The 24,399-nt window shown below is 35.0% G+C and overlaps 1 protein-coding gene and 8 non-coding genes across 9 annotated transcripts in view; 4 read left to right on the top strand and 5 right to left on the bottom strand.

Moving 5' to 3' along the window:
• Window positions 1-24,399, top strand: part of LOC101889035 (centaurin-gamma-1A) — a 575,535-nt gene that overhangs the window by 29,603 nt on the left and 521,533 nt on the right. The gene's annotated exons all lie outside the window — the stretch shown is intronic.
• TRNAL-CAA (transfer RNA leucine (anticodon CAA)) lies at window positions 12,110-12,235 on the top strand. Its single transcript has 2 exons — window positions 12,110-12,147; window positions 12,191-12,235. It is a non-coding gene; the product is annotated as a tRNA-Leu (tRNA).
• Window positions 15,599-15,725, top strand: TRNAL-CAA (transfer RNA leucine (anticodon CAA)). Its single transcript has 2 exons — window positions 15,599-15,636; window positions 15,681-15,725. It is a non-coding gene; the product is annotated as a tRNA-Leu (tRNA).
• Window positions 16,228-16,354, top strand: TRNAL-CAA (transfer RNA leucine (anticodon CAA)). The gene is made up of 2 exons: window positions 16,228-16,265; window positions 16,310-16,354. It is a non-coding gene; the product is annotated as a tRNA-Leu (tRNA).
• TRNAL-CAA (transfer RNA leucine (anticodon CAA)) lies at window positions 17,212-17,338 on the bottom strand. Its single transcript has 2 exons — window positions 17,301-17,338; window positions 17,212-17,256 (listed from the first exon to the last, which is right to left on the bottom strand). It is a non-coding gene; the product is annotated as a tRNA-Leu (tRNA).
• TRNAL-CAA (transfer RNA leucine (anticodon CAA)) lies at window positions 17,516-17,642 on the bottom strand. The gene is made up of 2 exons: window positions 17,605-17,642; window positions 17,516-17,560 (listed from the first exon to the last, which is right to left on the bottom strand). It is a non-coding gene; the product is annotated as a tRNA-Leu (tRNA).
• TRNAL-CAA (transfer RNA leucine (anticodon CAA)) lies at window positions 17,907-18,033 on the bottom strand. Its single transcript has 2 exons — window positions 17,996-18,033; window positions 17,907-17,951 (listed from the first exon to the last, which is right to left on the bottom strand). It is a non-coding gene; the product is annotated as a tRNA-Leu (tRNA).
• Window positions 18,283-18,408, bottom strand: TRNAL-CAA (transfer RNA leucine (anticodon CAA)). Its single transcript has 2 exons — window positions 18,371-18,408; window positions 18,283-18,327 (listed from the first exon to the last, which is right to left on the bottom strand). It is a non-coding gene; the product is annotated as a tRNA-Leu (tRNA).
• Window positions 19,453-19,578, bottom strand: TRNAL-CAA (transfer RNA leucine (anticodon CAA)). The gene is made up of 2 exons: window positions 19,541-19,578; window positions 19,453-19,497 (listed from the first exon to the last, which is right to left on the bottom strand). It is a non-coding gene; the product is annotated as a tRNA-Leu (tRNA).

Below are 24,399 nucleotides of genomic sequence, written 5' to 3'. Positions count from 1 at the left end.
TGAAAGTCCTGGGAAAAATAGTTTTAAAAAATCCCCATTCTTTGAAAGTCCTTTGGTAAATTATTTTTAAAAAATCCACGTTTGTGGCAGTCATTTGTAAATTATCTTTAAGAAATTCACTTTTATTGATAGTCCTTGGAAAAATGTTCTTAATGAATCCCACGACTATCTTTCAAAATTTTTAAAAAACAATCCAATATATGTTTCTTTGTTTTTGTTTTATTGTGTCTTGCGTATCATCCTTGTAATCCTTATTTAAATGAGATTTAAATATCTTTTGTGGTTAGGTGACAGTTTTTTTGAATTGAGTTATTTGTGGCGTCTTTTATTGTGAGCATTTTAAGAGCTTGTCTGTCTCACGATTTTCCTTGAGACACTTTTTGTTTGTTGTTCAATGAATCCTTTCCTCACATGTCATTTTTATAACAAAATAATGGTTATCCTCAAACAATAGGATTTGCATTAACAAATGGAAATTAGACAGACAAGGGAAATTTATTCAAAAATGTATTCCCTTAAACATGGGCAGCCGGAGGAGAACTTGTTGACTCTGCCACTAAATTTGATATATGACGTATTTTATAAGGATCCTTTTTACCTTGGGTGCTGAAAAACAAACCAATTTTCAAACAATAGCTTGTTAATGATTAAGTTTCTTTGTCTTGGGAGCTTTGATAATGACATGTTAATCCTTTGGATTTTTGAGGAGCTATTGTCTTCGACTTAATCTTCTACTTTACTTCCTCATTTTCTCTTTGGATTTTGTATAAGTTGAAAAGAAAGGATGACTTAAGGTGGTATTGGAAATCCGAATTGGGAAATATTAAAATTAGTTATGTTGTGAGCTTTGAAGGATATTTCTAGTCAAAACAACTATTTGAGAATCTAAAGACTATTTCAAATCAATGCAAAAATATTCTCCTTTAAAAACCCATTTATTGATCGCTTTTGCAAAAACATTTTTTTTTTAAATCCACGTCCTTGTTTAAAGTATTTTTAAAAAATCCACTTTTATTAATAATCCTTGGAAAAATATTTTTAAAAAATGCACGTTTATTGATAGTCCTTGGAAAAATATTTTTAAAAAATCCACGTTTATTGATAGTCCTTGGAAAAGTATTTTTAAAAATTCACGTTTATTGATAGTCCTTGGAAAAATATTTTTAAAAAATCCACGTTTATTGATAGTCCTTGGAAAATATTTTTAAAATTATACACGTTTGTTGATAATCCGTATAAAAATATTTTTAAAAAATCCACGTTTATTGATAGTCCTTGGAAAAGTATTTTTAAAAATTCACGTTTATTGATAATCTTTGGAAAAATATTTTTAAAAAATCCACGTTTATTGATAGTCCTTGGAAAATATTTTTAAAATTATACACGTTTGTTGATAATCCGTATAAAAATATTTTTAAAAAATCCACATTTGTTGATAAACCGTATAAAATATTTTTAAAAAATCCACGTTTATTGATAGTCCTTGGAAAAATATTTTAAAAAAGTCCACGTTTATAGACAGTTCTTGGAATGTTTTTTTAAAAATCCTCGTTTAATGGTAGTCCTTGGTAAAATATTTTAAAAAAGTCCACGTTTATAGACAGTTCTTGGATTTTTTTTTAAATCCACGTTTAATGGTAGTCCTTGGAAAAATATTTTTAAAAATCCACGTTTATTAATAGACTTTGGAATAATATTTTTAAAAAATCCACGTTTGTTGATTAAAAAAAAATCCAAGAACTGTCTATAAACGTGGACTTTTTTTAAAATATTTTTCCAAGGACAATAGTATTGGCAAAATATTTTTATAAAATCTGCGTTTATTAATAGTCCTCGGAAAAATATTCTCCCCAAAAGTCCTCCTTTATAAATTCATAGTCCTCCCTTTTAGAGTCCCTTGTTCTGCTACAAAATCACCCAAAAATATTTAATCCCATGATATTGACCTTTCCATAAATTCCCCCTCTCCCTTGCCACCTTCATGTCGCAAATCGTTTACCAACCATTCATTGATTTTGTCATTTTGCCCCAAATGCCAACAACAGCAACAATAATTAGCCAACTGTCAATGTTGTATTATATTGAAGGGTATCTGATATAATCAATGTTATTTGTTACTGTTGTTGTTGTTATTGTTGCTTTTGTGTGTGCTGTTTTTCTTTGTGTCACACAATATATCTGATTGGAGCTGCCGTTTTTTATGTGGCAGCGAAAAACTAGTTTCATACTTTCATGTGGAGGACTATTCCCAACAGGACAGTGGGGTCTCAATAAGTGACATGATTATTTGCATTTTTTTTATTTTTGAAAACATTTTTTTTTCAAGAAATTCACAGTTAGTCTTCGCTGAAAAAAATATTTTTTTTAAACCACGACTATTGATATCAATTTGAAATATTCAAAAAAAAAAAAAAAAAAAAATCATCCGAAAATTGTAGTTCTTGAAAAATGTTCTTAAAAGTCCACGATGATTTACAGTCTATGAAAAAATATTTTTAAAAAATATACGAAAATTATTTTAAAAATCTACGAAACTTATTTTTACTTTTACTTTTTGCCTTAAAATATTTTTAAAAAATCTTCGCCTATTGATGGTTCTTGAAAAAATATTTAAAAAAATTCCTCAAATAATTATAGTCATTTAAAGCATTTTTTTGAGAAATCAATGACTAAATTTATTGCTTGAAAAAAGTACAGGGTGAGATGAAAAAACTGAAACCAACTTCTGACTGCTGTAAATCCAAAGGCACCGGTCCGACAGCTGTTAAAATTATTCCAGTGACAGCTCATTATATTGTTAACAAGCGTACAAAAGCATTTTGGTGAGAATTATCCAGAAACAAAGTTTTTTGTGATGGAATTCAAGCGTGATAGTGTGATTTCTTTATATTTGGCTGGAAAATCACAAGTGGCTTTCGTAAGAGCACTCCAGCATTTAAATGTGAATAAATCTTTAGTGTCTCGTACCATCGCTCGTTACCGTGATACTGGTAGCGTAGCCCGACGTCAAGGAACGGACGCAGTGGTCGAAAAATGGCTGGTGAACTGAACATATCGCAATATTCCGTTCGGAAAATATTGAACCAATAAAGAAAGTCTTCGACTTAATCTTCTACTTTACTTCCTCATTTTCTCTTTGGATTTTGTATAAGTTGAAAAGAAAGGATGACTTAAGGTGGTATTGGAAATCCGAATTGGGAAATATTAAAATTAGTTATGTTGTGAGCTTTGAAGGATATTTCTAGTCAAAACAACTATTTGAGAATCTAAAGACTATTTCAAATCAATGCAAAAATATTCTCCTTTAAAAACCCATTTATTGATCGCTTTTGCAAAAACATTTTTTTTTTAAATCCACGTCCTTGTTTAAAGTATTTTTAAAAAATCCACTTTTATTAATAATCCTTGGAAAAATATTTTTAAAAAATGCACGTTTATTGATAGTCCTTGGAAAAATATTTTTAAAAAATCCACGTTTATTGATAGTCCTTGGAAAAGTATTTTTAAAAATTCACGTTTATTGATAGTCCTTGGAAAAATATTTTTAAAAAATCCACGTTTATTGATAGTCCTTGGAAAATATTTTTAAAATTATACACGTTTGTTGATAATCCGTATAAAAATATTTTTAAAAAATCCACGTTTATTGATAGTCCTTGGAAAAGTATTTTTAAAAATTCACGTTTATTGATAATCTTTGGAAAAATATTTTTAAAAAATCCACGTTTATTGATAGTCCTTGGAAAATATTTTTAAAATTATACACGTTTGTTGATAATCCGTATAAAAATATTTTTAAAAAATCCACATTTGTTGATAAACCGTATAAAATATTTTTAAAAAATCCACGTTTATTGATAGTCCTTGGAAAAATATTTTAAAAAAGTCCACGTTTATAGACAGTTCTTGGAATGTTTTTTTAAAAATCCTCGTTTAATGGTAGTCCTTGGTAAAATATTTTAAAAAAGTCCACGTTTATAGACAGTTCTTGGATTTTTTTTTTAAATCCACGTTTAATGGTAGTCCTTGGAAAAATATTTTTAAAAATCCACGTTTATTAATAGACTTTGGAATAATATTTTTAAAAAATCCACGTTTGTTGATTAAAAAAAAATCCAAGAACTGTCTATAAACGTGGACTTTTTTTAAAATATTTTTCCAAGGACAATAGTATTGGCAAAATATTTTTATAAAATCTGCGTTTATTAATAGTCCTCGGAAAAATATTCTCCCCAAAAGTCCTCCTTTATAAATTCATAGTCCTCCCTTTTAGAGTCCCTTGTTCTGCTACAAAATCACCCAAAAATATTTAATCCCATGATATTGACCTTTCCATAAATTCCCCCTCTCCCTTGCCACCTTCATGTCGCAAATCGTTTACCAACCATTCATTGATTTTGTCATTTTGCCCCAAATGCCAACAACAGCAACAATAATTAGCCAACTGTCAATGTTGTATTATATTGAAGGGTATCTGATATAATCAATGTTATTTGTTACTGTTGTTGTTGTTATTGTTGCTTTTGTGTGTGCTGTTTTTCTTTGTGTCACACAATATATCTGATTGGAGCTGCCGTTTTTTATGTGGCAGCGAAAAACTAGTTTCATACTTTCATGTGGAGGACTATTCCCAACAGGACAGTGGGGTCTCAATAAGTGACATGATTATTTGCATTTTTTTTATTTTTGAAAACATTTTTTTTTCAAGAAATTCACAGTTAGTCTTCGCTGAAAAAAATATTTTTTTTAAACCACGACTATTGATATCAATTTGAAATATTCAAAAAAAAAAAAAAAAAAAAAAATCATCCGAAAATTGTAGTTCTTGAAAAATGTTCTTAAAAGTCCACGATGATTTACAGTCTATGAAAAAATATTTTTAAAAAATATACGAAAATTATTTTAAAAATCTACGAAACTTATTTTTACTTTTACTTTTTGCCTTAAAATATTTTTAAAAAATCTTCGCCTATTGATGGTTCTTGAAAAAATATTTAAAAAAATTCCTCAAATAATTATAGTCATTTAAAGCATTTTTTTGAGAAATCAATGACTAAATTTATTGCTTGAAAAAAGTACAGGGTGAGATGAAAAAACTGAAACCAACTTCTGACTGCTGTAATTCCAAAGGCACCGGTCCGACAGCTGTTAAAATTATTCCAGTGACAGCTCATTATATTGTTAACAAGCGTACAAAAGCATTTTGGTGAGAATTATCCAGAAACAAAGTTTTTTGTGATGGAATTCAAGCGTGATAGTGTGATTTCTTTATATTTGGCTGGAAAATCACAAGTGGCTTTCGTAAGAGCACTCCAGCATTTAAATGTGAATAAATCTTTAGTGTCTCGTACCATCGCTCGTTACCGTGATACTGGTAGCGTAGCCCGACGTCAAGGAACTGGACGGACGCAGTGGTCGAAAAATGGCTGGTGAACTGAACATATCGCAATATTCCGTTCGGAAAATATTGAACCAATAAAGAAAGTCTTAAAGTCGGGCGGGGCCGACTTTATGATACCCTACACCACTTTGTTAATTTAGTAGAGCTGCAGAACTTTTGGTATTATAAAAATTGGTATTTCAAGCTCGAAATGGGTAATACAGCCTAAGACAGAAAATTATCGGTCCACGTCATCGTATAGCCCCCATATAACGGTACCTCCCGATATTTGGTATTTTGACGATTTTAGCTACATTATTCGCCGATTTTTTTTAAGTTTCCCATTTGAATTTTGCAATGGCTTATGACAAAAGTTGCCTATGCAGGAGGTTCATGTCGTCGTATAGACCCTAATATAACAGCCACATTCGGTATTTTTAAGATTGTAACAGAATTTTTAACGATTTTTATTGTTTTTGAGAATTTCCAAATTCGTTCCACTTCACGTTTTTGATATCCAAGATTTTATATCCATCTCTATTCAAACCAGGATTGACCCAGGGTTCAAATTTTTCCTCCAAATTTAGACTGACCCAAAAATTCCATTCAACATTTTGCTTCTATTTAGAAATTCAGCTTACACTCCAAAAAATTCTGAATATTTTGTAAAAAGTGTAGCTACTTTTTATACCCTCCACCAAAAAAGGTATGGAGGGTATATTAAGTTCGTCATTCCGTTTGTAACTCATCGAAATAATCATTTTAGACCCAACAAGGTATATATATTCTTGATCAGCGTAAAATTCTAATACGATTTAGCCCTGTCCGTCCGTCCGTCTGTCCGTTTGTTGTAATCACGCTACAGTCTAAACGAATTAAGATAGGAAGCTAAAACTTTGCACAGATCTCTCTTTTGTCTGCAGGCAGGTCAAGTTCGAAGATGGGCTATATCGGTCCACAATATCGTATAGCATCCATATAACGGTACCCCCCGGTATTCGGCATTTTGATGATTTTAGCCATATTTTTCAATGGAATTGTCTTAAAATCCACACAAGTAGTTCCTTGCGAGTAATTTACCCCCTGAGAGAGAATTTTCTATACAGGTCCACGATATCGTACATCCCCCATATAACGGTACCCCCCCATATTCGGTATTTTGATGATTTTACCCACATGTTTCAACGGAATTGTCTGAAAATCCACACAAGGAGTACCTTGTGGGTACTTTATACCTCGGCAGAGAATTATCTTTATAGGTTCACAATATCGTATAGCCCCCATATAACGGTACCCCCCGATATTCGGTATTTTGATGATTTTACCTACATTTTTCAACGGAATTGTCTGAAAATCCACAAAAGGAGTCCCTTGTGGGCATTTTACCTCCTCAAAAAGAATTGTCTATATAGGTCCACAATATCGTATAGCCCCCATATAAAGGTACTCCCCTATATTCGGTATTTTGATGATTTTAACCACTTTTTCCAATGGAATTATCTGAAAATCCATACAAGGAGTTCCTTGTGAGTACTTTACACGCAGACATAGATTTGTCTCTATAGATCCACAATATCGTATATCCCCCCATATATCGGCACCTTCCTATATTAGATATTTTAAATATTTTAAAAGAGTTTTTATTGGATTTAATTTTTTTGAAAATTTTCTAAGGAGGGTATTCAAAGTTAGGCCCGGCCGAACTTACTGCTTTTTTACTTGTTTACTTTTGGGTTCTACTTTCATAATCTGCTGGATTTCCCTTGAAATTATTGAGAAAACTGAATTTTGTCGCAGAGTGAAATTTTTTGTTTTCAAAAAATATTTAAAAAAATCCACTTCATGTTTTGGGTATTCAAGATTTTATATTTGCCTCTATTCAAACCAGGATTGACCCATGGTTCAAAATTTTTTTTTCTCCCCAAACTGAGACTGACCCAAAATTTCCATTCAACATTTTGCTTCTATTCAGAAATTCGATTTCCTCTTCAAAAATTTTTGAATATTTTTGTAAAAAGTCATTGTTTATTTACATTTCTCTGTGTGGCGAAAAATAAACAAAAACTATGAAAACAACTCAAAAACGTGGATGGATGCGAGGATGAGAGTGCACACAAAAAAACACGAACGAAAATCAAAACAAAAACCTTTTTTCCAGTTAACTTTATTGGCATTTTTCCATGGTACATGATGCTGAATGCTCGCTCGCTAGCCAGTCAGTCAGCCATCGAACCAGAAAAAAGACTGGTGTTATGTTCTTCTTTTTTTGTTTACCTTTCGATTTTGCTGTTGTTGTTCTACTACTACTAGTGTTGTTGTTGTCACTTCTTTTTTTTTTCAAAAGAATAAAACAGGAACGAGTTAACGAAACAAACAATCTGGCAGCGAGAGAGGAGTACAGCAAACAGCCTATATAATTTTTGAAGTTTGGTATTCTTTTTTCCAGACAATACCGACGACAAAGTGCCGAAACCGGTTTTTGGATTTTTTTTTTGGTCTTCAAAAAAAAAAAAAGGTTTCCTCAAAGCAGCAGCAGCAACAGAAAAAAACAGCAATGAATACAACAATGTTGTAAAAGTTCGGAATGAATGTTAACGCCTGACTCGGCAGTTCTGCCGCGACAAGCATGGATGCTGTTGAGCTGATGTGTTTTGGTCTCGAAATTTAGTAAAACAAGAATAAAAACAAAACTCAAAAAGAAAGAAAGATACCAACAAAATTTGGAGGTAGCATTGCCAACATTGGACTACCTACTCATCACAGAACATGAAACCACGATGATGAGGAGTAGAACGAAAGACAAAAAATAAAAAAAGTTCAAATTTCACTCAAAATACAATAAACAAGGGTGACAGTAGCAGCGTAAATAAAAATAACAACAATAACAATATATGAAAGCCGCAGAAAAAAAAGGAAAAAAAATCATAGTCTCGGGGGAGATATTTGGTGCAGAGATTCTGCACAGACAGTTGGGTCTGAATAAAAGTATTTTTAATGATCTGGCCATGGCAATTCACCACTTTTGGCCAAGCAACTCTTTAGCTCTTTTGAGTTTATTTTCTTGCTGTTGCGATGTAAGTTCTAGCACTTTTTGGAGTTTCAATGGTTTTAACCCGAGCTCATTTTTCAATATTCGCCGAATGGAATATTGCGATATATTCAGCTCACGAGCCATTTTTTCGGCCACTGCGACGCGGATTTCGATCTAGTCGCTTCTTTACTTTTCGAATGATATTTCTGCTGATGTTGCTGTTTTCTTTCGTTCACTTCATTGACGTCGGGCTACGCTACCAGGATCACGGTATCGAGCGATGGTGTGACACACAAAAGATTTATTCAAATTTAAATGTCGGTGTTCTCTAACGATAGCCACTTGTGATGTTCCAGCCAAATCACACTATCACGCTTGAATTCCATCAGGAATATCTTTTTCTGGAAAATTCTCACCAACATGCTTTTGAAGGCTTGTAAAAAATATAATGAGCTGTCACTGGCAAAATTTTAACAGCTGTCGGACGAGTGGCTTGAAAATGACAGCAGTCTGAAGTTGGTTGCAGTTTTTTTTATCTCGCCCTGTGTATCATTTGATACGGTCAAAACATGCCACATCGAATTAACGGTTTTAGAACTTTAGTCTCCGTTTCAGGACATTTGGAGTCGATCTAGTGATGTCGGTCCGCCCATCTCTCTGTCTGGCTGGTTCGCACGATAGCTCTCGAAGGGAGTATCCGATTTGATCAAAAACTTGGTACATCCTAATATTATTTTCAAACTTAGATCGAGTTCGGAGATGGGCAAGATCGGCCCACTCCTTCTGGCACCTCCCCCACAAAATGTCGACATTTTCAAAGAAAATAATTTACTGCACAGAAAGAGGAAGGATAATCCGATTTAGCTCCAACTTTGCAAATCGTAATATTTGCATCAGTTCTAGGTCAGGTGCGAAAATGAACAATGTCGGTCCACTTCATCAAGTACCTCCCCCACAAAGGGTCAAGATTTTGAATAATTATAAATCATATAAAATGTGTTGTAAGTGTCCGATTGTCTTTGAATTACACACATCGCAATAATTTTATTAAACCGAGTTCTGCTGTGAAGATGAAATATATCGGTCCACTCCTTCTCGTAGCTCCCCACAAAGGGTCAACTTTTTGAGTTACCATTACCAGCTCATAAAACGCGAAAATAACGTTCGATTTCATTCAGACTTGATGTATCTCGATATTTCCATCAGCACGAGATGTTTTAAAGATGGTAGAGATCGGACCATTTCTTCTGGTACCTCCCAAACAAAGGGTCAAAGTTTTGAATAACCAAAACGTTTATAAAATCCCAAATAAGCATCCAGTTCTATTCATATTTCACACATCCAATAATTTCTACTAACACAGGATCTGCTGTAAAAATGGAATATAACGAAGGTAGATATCGGACCATTCCTTCCGGTACCTCCCCCAAAAAGGCTCCCAGTTTTGAATAACCAAAGCGATTATAAAATCCGAAATAAACATCCGGATTTTTTCAAATTTCACACATCTAAATATTTTTATTAACCCAAGGTCTGGTGTTAGGTACTTCCCCCACAAAGGGCTAAATTTTTAAAAGCTCATAAAACGCGAAATCAATCAATCAAGCCAAAGGCTCCAAAAGGCTCAAAAGCATCCAACTCTCTTCAAAATTCACACATACAAACATTTTTGTTAGTACAAGGTCTATTCTCTTGTTGATATATATCTCCGAACCCCTTCTGGTACCTCACTCACAAAGGGTCACAATTTTCAATACTTTTATCTGTCAAAACTTGAGAAACAAGTCAGTGATTTTTTATAACTTCCTATTTTTAAATGTTGCTCTCAACCAGAAACCAGCGATGAGTGTGGAATTTATGATTTCGCACAGAATAGGATGTAAATATTCGATTTTCTTGTAAAATCGTAAAATATGCGTAAGGTACCAAATATAGTCTACCGAGATATTCCATTTTCTAATACAGATAAAAATCTTGACAGGGGCAAATATCAATATTTTTATCTTTATTAGATGAAGTATGAAAATGGAATATCTCGGTCGACTATATCTGGTACCTTACGAATATTTTAAGATTTTCTGAAAATTATCACATATGTCATAGTGAAGTGAAGGAAGTAGCCGATATAGTCCAAAGTTTTAATAATATCCATTAAAACTTTTGCTAAAATCTTAAAAATACCGAATGTAGCCGTCGTATTAGGGTCTAAACGACGACATGGACCTGCATAGGACCTCTATAAGCCATTACAATATTCAAATGCGAAACTTGAAAAAAAAAAAATCGCTGAATAATGTAGCTAAAACCATCAAAGGTACCGTTATATGGGGAGGTACCGTTATATGGGTGCTATACGAAGATATGGTCCTGCACAGACAATTTTCTGTCTTAGGCTGTAGTATCCATTACGAACTCCAACTACCAAATTTTTGAATAATTTCGGTGAATAATGTCGCCAAAATCTTCAAAATACCGAAAATAGGGAGGTATCATTATATGGGGGCTATACGAAGACGTGGACATGCACAGACAAATTTCTGTCTTAAGCTGTAGTATTAATTTCGAACTTCAAATATCAAATTTGAAACAATTCCGGTGAATAAAGTCCCTAAAATCATCAAAATACAGAATATCGGGAGGTAATGTTATATGGGCGCTATAACAAAACGTGGGCATACATTTTCAATATCAAAAGTCCTGCAGACATAATATACATTTGAGTAAAATTTTATCAATCTACATCAATTCGTTCGGAAGCTAGAGTGATTTCCACAAACGGACGGACATCGCTAAATCGACATAGAATTTTATGCTGATATATTTCGAGGTGTTACAAACGGAATGACAAACTTAATATATCCTCCAACTATGGTGGAGGGTATACAAATATTTTTTTCTCTTGAAAAGCCATGATATAGTTCTTCCATCAAATGATGGATAGACAAATCTACTACTCAATATTTAAAAAAAAAATCCAAAATTCAAATTTTTTTCAGAAAATGTTTACTAACCAAATTCCTAATAAAATCTATTTTTATTCACTTTTCAGGTATGTCCATCAATTATAATAATTATACATCAAATGTGTAAGTAACAACAAATTAATTGACCCATTCACTCTTTTTGGGGGTCTGCTACCATATCAGTAGCCCAACAAACCATCAATAATTTTTTTTTCAATACCTAATTTGTCATAAAAATTTATTGAATTCTAAATAGACTGATTTTGAGAAAGTCAAATAATAATTATTAATAATACATTATTTTCAAGTACAACAACGATAAGAGAGTTCATAAACAAATCGTAAAAAAATTGGCTGTGATTTATGCCATGCACTCACTGAACGGCAAGCCGGCCGGCTTGCCTTTGACGCACTCATACGTAGTACCCCTTCAATATTCCCCACCTTCGTCAGAATATCTTATCAAATTACCAACACACATTGTCGGTATGTCAACAAAATACTAATTTGAATGGATGGATGGTTGGATAGATTTATGTATGTATGTTTGTTTGTTTGTTGTGTGCTGTCGATGAGGGCACGATTGTGTTGGCTGTGTGCCCACACACATTGCGACTTTCGTTTCGTTCGTTTGATCGTCGTCAAATAAATATTTATTTTTAGAATTCTAAAAATACCAACAAATTCTCGGGTATTTGTTGGTTGTGCCTACATTGCGACACACTATCGACACAGGTCAGGATGGCCGAGCGGTCTAAGGCGCCAGACTCAAGTGTAACAACTTGTTCTGTTTCAACAGAATTTGTGCGATGAGCGTTCTGGTCCTCTCTGAGGGCGTGGGTTCAAATCCCACTCCTGACAAATTATTTTTTTTTTGGTTTTATAATTGAATTGTTTTTATGCTTTTATGTGTATGTAAAGATGGATTGAAAATTTTGAAAATATTTTGAAATAATTATTATAATAGATGTAAACTGGAATCTATATTTTCATAAAGACAACACGTCTTTCTTGAGTGGTTACAAGACACTAAAATTTTTATTAACAAATGAAAAAAGTATCGGTCGGTTTTGCCGGCAGATGTATACCCTCAGCCAATGTTCGATTATTTAAATATATTTGGACTTCTGTTATGATTATTCAAATTGTTGACCCTCTATGGAGTAGGTTAAGGAGGAATGGGTCAATATTGTCCATTTCGTATCGGACCTAAAAATTATGGTATAAATATTGCGGCGTTCCAGGTTTGGTCTATATCGACTACTTGCTTCACTTTCTATGAGGTATGCGATAATTTTTAGAAAATGTTAAAATTTGCCTGAGGTGTACCTGATATAGTCGATCGAAGTATGCCATTTTCATATTTCATCTAGGAGAGTTATAAGCATTTGAAATTTTGAACCGATGTGGAGGAGGTCTTAGATGGAGTGGTCTGAAACTGTCCATCTTCACAAAACTTCTTGCTTAAGAAAAAGTATTGGGATGTGTGAAATTCGAAAAGAATCTGAAGCTCCCTTCGCGTTTTGCGAGCTTCATGGTTATTTAATATTTTGATCTGTTGTGGGGGAGGTACCAGAAGTAGTATACCAATATATCTCATCTTCACACCAGATTGTTGATAACAGAAGTTAAAAAATATCAGTTGGTTTTGCCGACAGATGTATACCCTCAGACAATGTTCGATTATTTAAATATATTTGGATATATAATATATATTTGTTATGATTATTCAAATTGTCGACCCTCTATGGCGTAGATTCAGAAAAAATGGACCAATATTAGCCATTGAAGCAATATTGTCGGACTTAAAAAAATGTGATATAAATATTGCAACGTGCCATGTTTGGACTACAGGGTGAGATGAAAAAACTGCAACCAACTTCAGACAGCTGTCATTTCTAAGCCACTCGTCCGACAGCTGTTACAAATATTCCAGTGACAGCTCATTATATTGTTTACAAGCGTACAAAGGCAGTTTGGTAGAATTATCCAGAAAAAAGTTATTCGTGATGGAATTCAAGCGTGATAGTGTGGCTATTGTTAGAGCAATCCAACATTTAAATGTGAATAAATCTTTTGTGTCTCTTACCATCGCTCGTTACCGTGATACTGGTAGCGTGGCCCGACGTCAAGGAAGTGGACGGAAGAAAACAGCAGCACCAGCAGAAATGGTTCGAAAAGTAAAGAAGCGACTTGATCGAAATCCGCGTAGCAGTGACCGACAAATGGCTCGTGAGCTGAGCATATCGCAATATTCCATTCGGCAAAAACTGAAAAATGAAATGAAAATCTATTGAAATTCCAAAAAGTGCACTGTTCGACGGACCTTTGGGCCCATTCCAATCGACGAGGCTTGTCCGCAGGCAACATTCTTTGCGTCAGTTGAATTTTGTACGGGAACAAATGTAAATCAATGCGAAAAATCCGTTGTAAAGTGGACCGAGCCATGCCCAACTGCTGAGAACGGCGTTTTTGGGATGTTTTTGGGGACCTCTCAACATTGGCTCGTACGGCAGCGATATTCTCGGCCGATCGCCTTGGTCGACTTTTATATGGCCTCTTCGGATTAGAAAGAGCCTTACCAGTCGAACATTTTTCGTATAAACGCTTAATTGTGTTCTTAGAAGGCGCACTTCTCACATTTTTTAATGTTTTAAAAGCACGTTGGGTTTTCAAAATTGACTTCTTCTGTTGAATGTAAATTTCAACTATTTCAGAGCGCTCTCGTGGCGTGTGTTGGTTCATGGTAAAAATCTGCATGGACTGACGCTTCAAACGCGGTATGTCATTAAGCGATGCGACATCTCTGTCAAAAGTTATGGCGTTGCCAGATGGGCCCGTCGAATATGGGCAACCCTGTACACTGCAACAGAATGAAAATAGACTCAAGAGAGCTAAAGAGTTGCTTTGCTTGGCCGAAAGTGGTGAACTGCCGAATTTGGTTTTCTCCGATGAGAAAACATTCGTTGTCCAACAGTTTATAAATATATAAAATGATCGTGTTTACTTGCAAAAGAGATCAATTGAAAATGTGCACCTTCGGTTAGCCACCAGAACTCAAGCGCCGGCCTGGTGATGCTGTGGGCCGCCATAACACCCGATGGTCGCTCTATGCTCGTATCAATCGACAGTGGTATCAGAATAAATGCCGAATATTAACGCGAAAATATTCTGGAGGGTGTATTAAAGCCTGGGTCACGCAAACATTTTGGTCGCAGACCTTGGACATTCCAACAAGACTCAGCTCCATCGCACTCAGCTCGCGCCACACAAGTATGGTAACAAAATGGTTTTTCTTGCTTCATTTCCAGAGCAGAATGGCCACCAAAATCTCCGGATACTAATCCGTTGGACCACCTCAAGCGAGCGCTTCGCCGGGAATGGGCCAAAATACCGCAGAGCAACATACGGGCAGCGTGTGACGGTTTCATTGGCAGTTTGAGGGTCATAATTCGTGCCAAAGGTGACCATTTCGAACAAATCTAAACTTATTATAAGATTTGATGCTATTTCCGACATTTTTTGCTTTCATTCAAAAAATTTAAAAAAAAAATATGTAAAAATTATGGCGTTTGACTTTGGTGCAGTTTTTTTTATCTCACCCTATTAGGATTTGCAAAGTTGGAACAATCTTCATCTCCGAACTCGATCTAAGTTTGATAATATTATTACGATGTACCAAATCCCTTCGAGAGTTAACGTGCGCACCAGCCAACCAGACAAACGGAAGGACGAACGAACGTCTATCGCTAGATCGACTCAAAAAGTACTGAAACGGATTTGGTCCAAAAAGACCTAGGGTCTAAAACCGTTATTTCGATTAGACACGTGGTTGAGGGTATAAAAAGAGATACCAAATGTACAAATGACTATGCAACATACCGCGAAAAATCTTATTGAGAGGACACGCATTGTTATTTCATACGAGGCAAGCAAATATTCCACACATACTTCTCAGTTTGCAGTCTAGTTTACATCCCGTAAATCTAACTCAAATATACCAAATGTAGCAAGTGGAAAATGTAATCTTATATATTTCTAATGACTCCAAAGTTTGCTGACCTCCGTATTCTTATCTTATTAAATGTGTTCTGTATTAAAAGGTATCCCTGTTTTACAAAATCCATATATCATCTAATTCAGAGTTGCATTTAACATTTTGTATGTATTTTAAAAATATTTTAACTCAGAGACAGTTTGTCATTAGTCACTCTCTAGCCATGTGTCAGGATGGCCGAGCGGTCTAAGGCGCCAGACTCAAGTGTAACAACTTGTTCTGTTCCAACAGAATTTGTAAAAGCGAGACTTCTGGTCCTCTCTGAGGGCGTGGGTTCAAATCCCACTCCTGACAAATGTTTTTTAAGTTCACAAAGAATATTTCTATTTTATATAAAATTATTTTTTATGGTCACGAAGAATATTTCTATTTTATTTCTTGGAGACAGGTTTAAGATATTTCTTGCAATAGAAATAAACTGTGTTATAGCAACGAACCACCGCGTGGGACCTACTTCCTCTGCGAGTGGCTACCTTCATGCTTCCTTTGAGAATGTTTACCTCCTGTCTTGGGGCATTTTTTTCCCTTTATAAGTAGACACGGTTTTTTTTCGCCTCGATTAATAGCTTTCATTGAGTTCTAAACAAAAAATTAATGGAGATTTTATATTAAATAATGAAATTACTTAATAATTTCACATTCTCTAATGTTTTATTTTCTTTATTAAACATTGAATTAAATAATTTAAAATCAAAATATATTGGAACTTCAAAATTTATTTTCAATCTAGCTTACAGCTTTTATTTTGAAATATATGGCAATAATAACTTCAACTTAATGAGAATTACATTCTCATGTCTGGATGGCCGAGCGGTCTAAGGCGCCAGACTCAAGTGTAACAACTTGTTCTGTTTCAACAGAATTTGTAAAAGCGAGACTTCTGGTCCTCTCTGAGGGCGTGGGTTCAAATCCCACTCCTGACAAAAATATTTTTTATGAGTAGGAAATTTTTTCCAGAGATTGATTTGAAGCAGATAAAAATATTGTAATATTAATATGAAAATACAAAATTTAATTCCATGTCCACTAAAATCGTAACTAAACATACCCACAAATGGTTTATTAAATGCCTAATATTGATAGTCATTAACTTCATATTTTGTCCTGCAAAATCCAGAAAATCTACACCTAACGTTATTTAACAAGCTTTGACTGGCAAGGTGGTTGCCATTGCGGCATGCCGTTTGCTTTTAATTGGCTAATTCATCTATTACAGCTTTCTCCCATTAATTTTCTGTTGGTATCTTTGAACTTATCATCCTCCTGATGATTACTTCAAACACCATTCGCCAGCCGGCATTCGATTAAACTAATCGGAGATTTCATTAATCTACCATTAAAAAATTTAATTTTTAATGGCTTAAAAGCCGCATAAAATTAATTGGACATTTTTGAGTTTTTGTGCTTTAAGGTGGGCAAACTTTTAATGAAATTTGAAAGGGAAAATAATTGTCTAAAATAAGGAAAAAATCCTTAAGTGTTTATAAAAATATTTAAAAATTCTAAAATAAAAAAATATACCACTCGGCCATCCTGACATGTGAAAAAATTATTATATTCAATATTCCATTTAATTAATTATTAATTTAAATCTTATTGTTAACATAGGTTAAATGGTTTAAAATAAACTATTCTATAAATAAACATGCATTTATTCAGTTCAAATTTAGGTTCTTAATAAATTGGAGTTACAAATGGAACATAAAATTTAAAACATACATTTTTATTAGAATATATAATATAATATTGAACAAGAATTGCGACCTAACAAAAAAACATTTGTCAGGAGTGGGATTTGAACCCACGCCCTCAGAGAGGACCAGAAGTCTCACTTTTACAAATTCTGTTGAAACAGAACAAGTTGTTACACTTGAGTCTGGCGCCTTAGACCGCTCGGCCATCCTGACATGGGACAGTAATTCTCAATAAGTTTGGTAAATTTTTCCTACATATGCTAACTTAAAAGTTAGGAGCTTAATTGTTATAAGAAATTCCATTTAGACATTAATTATACAAATTAATTTTGGGATAACATATAAATCACTTTTTAGGATAATAGGGAAATTCGTTTTTAAGAAAATATTTGTCAGGAGTGGGATTTGAACCCACGCCCTCAGAGAGGACCAGAAATCTCGCTTTTACAAATTCTGTTGGAACAGAACAAGTTGTTACACTTGAGTCTGGCGCCTTAGACCGCTCGGCCATCCTGACATGGGACAATCACCATAATATTTTTTACTCTTCTATTCTATTCTATACAAATCTTAATAATAACATAGGTTAAATGGTTTAAAATTAACTATTTATAAATAAACATGAGTTTATTTAACTCCCCTTTAGGTTCTCACTTATTTGGAGTTTCAAATGAAACATATAATTTAAAATATGCATTTTTTTGGAATACAAAATCCAGTTTATTCTGAGCATAAATAAATATTGAACAACAATTGCCTCCTAACAAAAAAAAAATACATTTGTCAGGAGTGGGATTTGAACCCACGCCCTCAGAGAGGACCAGAAATCTCGCTTTTACATATTCTGCTTGAACAGAACAAGTTGTTACACTTGAGTCTGGCGCCTTAGACCGCTCGGCCATCCTGACATGAGATTGTAATTCTCATTATGTTCAGTTAAATAATTTTATAAATTGAAAATAAAATTTTAAAACAAGGTAGATATTAAAATTTATGCAATATTTATTCCGATTCAAAACGTTGTTATTATTTATTAGGATTTTATACCTGTGAAGCTGAAAAAATTACAAGTTAAATATTGTAGCATCGAGTGTTGGTTACTAGAGCATTTATTGTTGGAAAGAATTGTTACTTCTGCCTCCATTAAATAAAAAGTTTGTCAGGAGTGGGATTTGAACCCACGCCCTCAGAGAGGACCAGAACGCTCATCGCACAAATTCTGTTGGAACAGAACAAGTTGTTACACTTGAGTCTGGCGCCTTAGACCGCTCGGCCATCCTGACTTGCATTAAACTAGCTACCGTAATTCAACCACTTTCCTTTCTCTTTCTTTAACTCTCTTCCCTTTCCCCTCTCACCATTTCTATATTCGCCAGCCAAATTCCCAATTGTCAAATTCGCATAAATATTCTCATATTTCATGACTATGATGATGATGATTATTATTAGGCTATTTAATATGCATCGAACGCAGGCATTCATATAAAATTTTAATATTCATAAAATATTTTAAAGGATGTGCTCCGAATATGTAATGAGGAAAACTTGACTCTGAACGAGCGTTTAGTGAATGGTTATGAGTTATTGGCAATGGCATAGATGATTGAATGGCTAGTCAAGTTGATAGACGACCATTGACAATTGAAAGGTAGCAGGAACAGTTTTTTTCTTCTCCATCATTATGAATAGCAAATTTATTTATTTTTCTTTTTCTATTAGGACCCTTTCTTTTTTTCAGATTTTATAAAAAAAGCCAGGCACTGCTCGTAGCTAGATTTTATGGCCTTGCTCTCTTGCTCGTCTTTGCATATATATGTACAGCCAGTTTGACCCATATCTTGATGTTCCCAAAACCATTGAAGCTGGTTTTTATACTGCATTTTGCCATTTAATGGCTTCATGTAACTGCTTCTGGTATTCACTCATTGTTGTTCGCTTTGCAAAAATGGCCAATAAAACCGAACATCTGTTGGATATGTGGATTTTCAAAAATAGTTGTGCCTATTGTAAAGCTTCAACCTTATTTGAGTATTCAACACGTTCGCCGCTTAACAAATCAGTGAACAACAAATATCACTATCATCATCTCCTTTCTTTAATTCTTTTCATTTTTCCTTTTTCTTGTTTTTTCAATGATGGCAGATTATTATAAGCGTCATACAAAAACATAGTCATTATTATGGTTAGCTAAGACGATACGAGTTGCCACTTTGGGATTTTCCAATTAAATAGAGGTCGGAGAGAATAATTGGCCCCACATTTCTCTTCCGAGGATAATATATGAATAAGAATGAATTGAAAACTTATTTTCTCTACAAAAATTTATTTGTCAGGAGTGGGATTTGAACCCACGCCCTCAGAGAGGACCAGAACGCTCATCGCACAAATTCTGTTGGAACAGAACAAGTTGTTACACTTGAGTCTGGCGTCTTAGACCGCTCGGCCATCCTGACATGTGATAGTAATTCTCAATGACGTTGGTAACCATTGAGGATATGTTGAAAAGAGGAGAGACCCTGAGTCGCCACAAATTTTTATGCACATAGGTTATGTTAAAGGATGCGTGGTTGTACTTTGTCCATTGAGATTCATCCTATTTAGAGTACAAGAAGAATAAAATAATAAAAGGGAAGGAAACGAATAGTGAAGAAGAGTGAATATAGATAGGAAGATAGTAGGTTTATATCCACCGTGTCGTCCTTACCCATTCTAGTCCTCTGGTGAACTGAAGAATGACCGCTGGCTCGGTTTCGGAGAGGGAGGACAAGTCGGGCAGAATTTGCTTACCCAGTAGCATCTGTCTCACTCCGATAAGAGTTGGGCAGTGACAGAGTCAGTGCTGCACTGTCTCAGTTTCCTCCTCGTCCTGACAAAGCCTGCAGTATTCATTATCGTCACCCTCTCACTTTGAAGTCATGTTGCAGTGTCCTGTAACTAGGCCCTCCACAAGCTTCAAGTCCGATTTCGTCATGGATATGAGTGATCTTGATCTCCTTTCGAAGTTCACCGGCCAAATCATTTTGGGGACATTTCATCCCTTTTCAGTTCGCCAGTTCTGTTAAAATCTCCCAAGATAATGTTTATGTAGTAATTGGAAGAAGTGCCATAAAGATGGCTTCACTGAGATTTCAATCTCTAGATCTACTGACTCATATCCGCGTCTGGCCAATTCATCAGTCGTTTCGTTGTCAGATATGTTGCAGTGTCCAGGGACTCAACCGAGTATGACCAACGACTTAACCTTTTCCAGAGCATTCCTGCAATACAGAACTGCCATAAATTTAATTGTAAAAGAATTTATAGCCATCAGGCAAGCGGCCCTGTCGTCATATATAGTCACCGGTTCATCCAGCTCATTGATTCTGTTTGCGAGCAGCTCTATGGTCTGCCTGACAGCAAAGATTTCTGACTGAAAAACGCTGCAGTCGTTGTTTAGTTTGAAATCTTTCACACCTCCCGTTTCACTATGGACATACACATAAGCCTGAAATTAGAGCTTTTGTGGGTTCCATTGGTATAAAAGTGTGGAGAACAAAACCCCTAATGTTGTTAAGGTCTATTCCTCTGATGAATCGCAATTCTGAAAGTGTTCCCCTCCTTAAAAACTCGAATCGCAAGTTTCTAAAAGATTGGCTGTGGCAAGGAAAATGTTCTAAAGTTGCATTCTTCCGGCATGCCCTGCAAGTATTAGAGCCCGCATAAAAACCCAGATATTCGACGATTACATCCTTCTCTTTCAGTTACTCCTCATTTGTTTCCCCCCATAGGTTCTAAGCTCTCGTTATTCCATAGGAGTTTGTGGGCATTTTGCCACCAAACCTTAAAATCTAGTCCTACAAATGGTTTAGCACATTCCGATTTTTTTATGTCCCTTAAACTTCTGGCATATTTTGCTACTAATCCCTTTTGTGGCCTGGTATCCTGGTATGATGCCTACTGATACTCGTTGAGAATAGTTGTTGATCGTCGTTATACAGGACTTGACTGTATTGCAGTTAACAGTAAACCAGTTCAGAGCTTCTGTAATTGCTTGAATATCCGCCAGGAGAACCTTAGGCGGAGAGACATTTCGGTCTCTAGATTTTCTGCAAAGAAGCCCAGGCCGTCTCTCTCCCCTAACTTTGAGTCGTCGGTTGAACAGCGGCTTCTGGATGGCACCTTCGCTAGTTATTCATTGGTCCACGAGTCTCTACACGGGATTGGTGTTTTGCGCAGTATAACTGATTTTTTCAGGTACTCTGTCGCATTAGGAAATAGAAGAAATTGTAATCACTCTAAAAGTTTCATTTGAAAGTCAAAGGCCTAGAGGTTTCTTTTTTCATGGTTTTATCGTAGTATAAGTATAACTTTAGGATATTTGGGTCCCAAAAATTAAAATGCTTTCGTCAAAATTGGTCATCACGTGGCCGGTAAAATTACATTTAAACGGCAACACTGTCGCGACACATCTTACGGCTACACAAAATCAAATCTGTGAATAGTCAACCGAGCCACCACATCCATGGTAATGACCATTGTCGTTCGTCATGTATGCGGTACCATGGCTTCTGGTACTGACATTGCTATCCAAGTCAATAATGAAATAAAGAAGACGAAGAAAAACCAAAAAAATGAGACGTGGTCGTCACTACAGGAAAACGATCATAAAAATTGTATTTTCTTCAACTCTTTTTTCTTCTTTGGCCACTGCCAGAGATGAAAATGAAAAATCTGTTTTTGATTTATATGGATATTTTTTAGCAGATTTCAAATAACTCCATTGACTTTGCAGCATTAGAAAATGCAACAGAGAAGACAATACAAAACCAATACGAAATGAAAGGAGAAATCTTTTAGAAGAAGAAGAAAAAAAAGACAATCGTCATTAATATGCAATTGCAGTATCGTTCATTTATTTTTATGAAATATGTCATTAAGCAATGAAAATGGTTGTAAGAGGCTATAAGGGGAAAAGAGCGTGAATGCAGGTGGGTAAAAAGTTTCTACATAACTGTAGATTTTTGGTAATAGGCTAGTTATAAAGTAGATTTAGTTAAGGTTTTTAGTAATTAAATGTAGTTGTAGTAATAGAAGTAATTTGCATTTATTTTCCTGCCTCTGAATACATTTTAGAATATCTTGTCCAGCTATAAACTATCGCAATACATAAATCCTATGTTATATCAAACCAGATACTACAATTTTACCATGCATTAATATGCTTCGTCTAATAATAACAAGTAAAACAGTTGATCACATAGGTTAAAAGGTTTAATCAATGTATTAAATATTCAATGGTCTACATTTCGTTAACTTAAAGTGTTACAACATTCCTATGGACACAGCATGTATCAGATGTGTAGCTACAATTGAACTTGTACCTACCTTACTCGGAGACTTCTTTGGATCATTGTGATGAACCTGCGTCGAAACAAGGAAAGTTGATAGAATCATAAAAACCGAAAATTTTTAGAGCTTCGAAGAAGAGATCTGGAAAGACATAGGAGAGAGTCTTGTGTAATTCCGGCGCCAGAGCCCTTTCTTACTAGTTCATCAACATTCTCATTTCCTTCAATATTACAATGGCCAGGTGCCGAGGTACTCTTAAGATTTTCCAATGCCAATATACACTTCAGGATCATTTCAGATTCAATTATGGACCAGTCAATAACTATAAGATCCGTATGACTAACCACACCGGTTCAGTTGGGTCATCTTCCAGAAATTTAATCAGTTCTATTGCGTTCATCAAAGCAAAAATCTCTGACTTAAAACCCTTGGAGTTTCCTACCAACTTGTTGCATAGGCCACACAGAAAAGGCCTGCCCCCGTGTCTTCTATTTTTGATCCGTCGGTATTAATGGACTAACTGATTAGACACATATTGACTCCATTCCCTTTATCCATGTTTGAAATCAGTATCTCATTTTTGAATGAAGCTCTTAAAATCTCAGGCAAACTGTCGCGTAACACTGACAATATACCATACAGCATATTCAGTTCTTATACCCAAGTTCTAACGAGGTTTAGCATAACATTTAAGGTTGCTTGCGGTGTATTTTTCATGCGTCCCTCATTAGAATTGAAACTAATCTCTGTTCGGTAGGGAGTTTCGAGTTATTTACCTTATATTTTAAAGGGTGTCACCGGATCAGACTTCCATAGGAAAGATGGGCCAAACTAGAGCTTTATGAGAGTTCCCAATCATATTCAAATTGAGTTCTTGTAAGGAGAGAGTTCAAAAAATCCTTTCCATACTATTTCCGCAACATTTTTATTCCTTTTAAATTGACAGTTCAAAAGTGTTCCTAAATATTTGGCTTCAGGGGAGAGGAAACGGCTGCTTCCTGCATCGCTTGTAGAAAAATTGATCCAGCTTGAGCTTACACGAACTATGAAAATTAACAAACTAAATCATGATCATGTAGATGTAAGAAATACCCGTTACAACTTCTTAAACCCAACTTAATTAAGCTGTTCTGTGCTGTTAACCAGGTCGCTCCAATTCGAGTCTAACAATATTCTATGGTATAACGCAGCGAACCCAGCTCGTTCAGCCAGTGACAATTGCTTCCGATTTCGTAGCTGGTCCGCATCCTCAAAGCATCAAGTTAAACCTTCAACAATGCTATTATCTATATGTACTGGAATCTACCTATGAAGGCCAGATCAGTTCTTGGCATTAAGACGTATATTCTTTATTCTTCGACCTTTAATAGTTTGATCTATAGGAGTGAGATCTGTAAGGATCGTCTGCCCTACGGATGGTACGGAGGTACAGACAGAAGGAGAATGTTTCTCTTCCAATAACCTTAGTTTTCCATCTGATGCAACGAAATGTCAAGCCAGGCAGGAAAGGCATATACTGCTGATAAATCAACAGTCTATCAGCACCACCACCTTTTGAAAATCTCCCGAAAAACTACTATTACATTCTGCCGAACCTCATCTGAACCTATCTTTGAAACAGGTTGGAACATCATAAAATTATTGTTGTTTTTGTCCAAAAAGGTCAGAACAGATCTGTTATAAGATTTATATTCTGTCTTTTTACGATCTATCGTACATTGACATACAGTAGTGAGATTTATAGGCGCCGTCTGCTCTAGGGATGACACAGTGGTCGAGGAAAGTGGAGAGCATTTTTCTTTCCCATAACCGTAGACTTTTTATCTGATGAGAATGAGAATGTCAAACCGGACAGGGAAGGAATAAGCGGCAATAGGCCAAAATAATTGCCGGATGATCAAGAGCTTAACATCTTGGGAAAGGTCACTCTTCATTTTCAAGATTTC

This window comes from Musca domestica, unplaced genomic scaffold, assembly GCF_030504385.1.
Source record: "Musca domestica strain aabys unplaced genomic scaffold, Musca_domestica.polishedcontigs.V.1.1 7, whole genome shotgun sequence".
Classification (NCBI taxonomy): domain Eukaryota; kingdom Metazoa; phylum Arthropoda; class Insecta; order Diptera; family Muscidae; genus Musca; species Musca domestica.
Note: the sequence above shows the minus strand (reverse complement) of the source record. Positions and strands in the feature narration are given on the sequence as shown.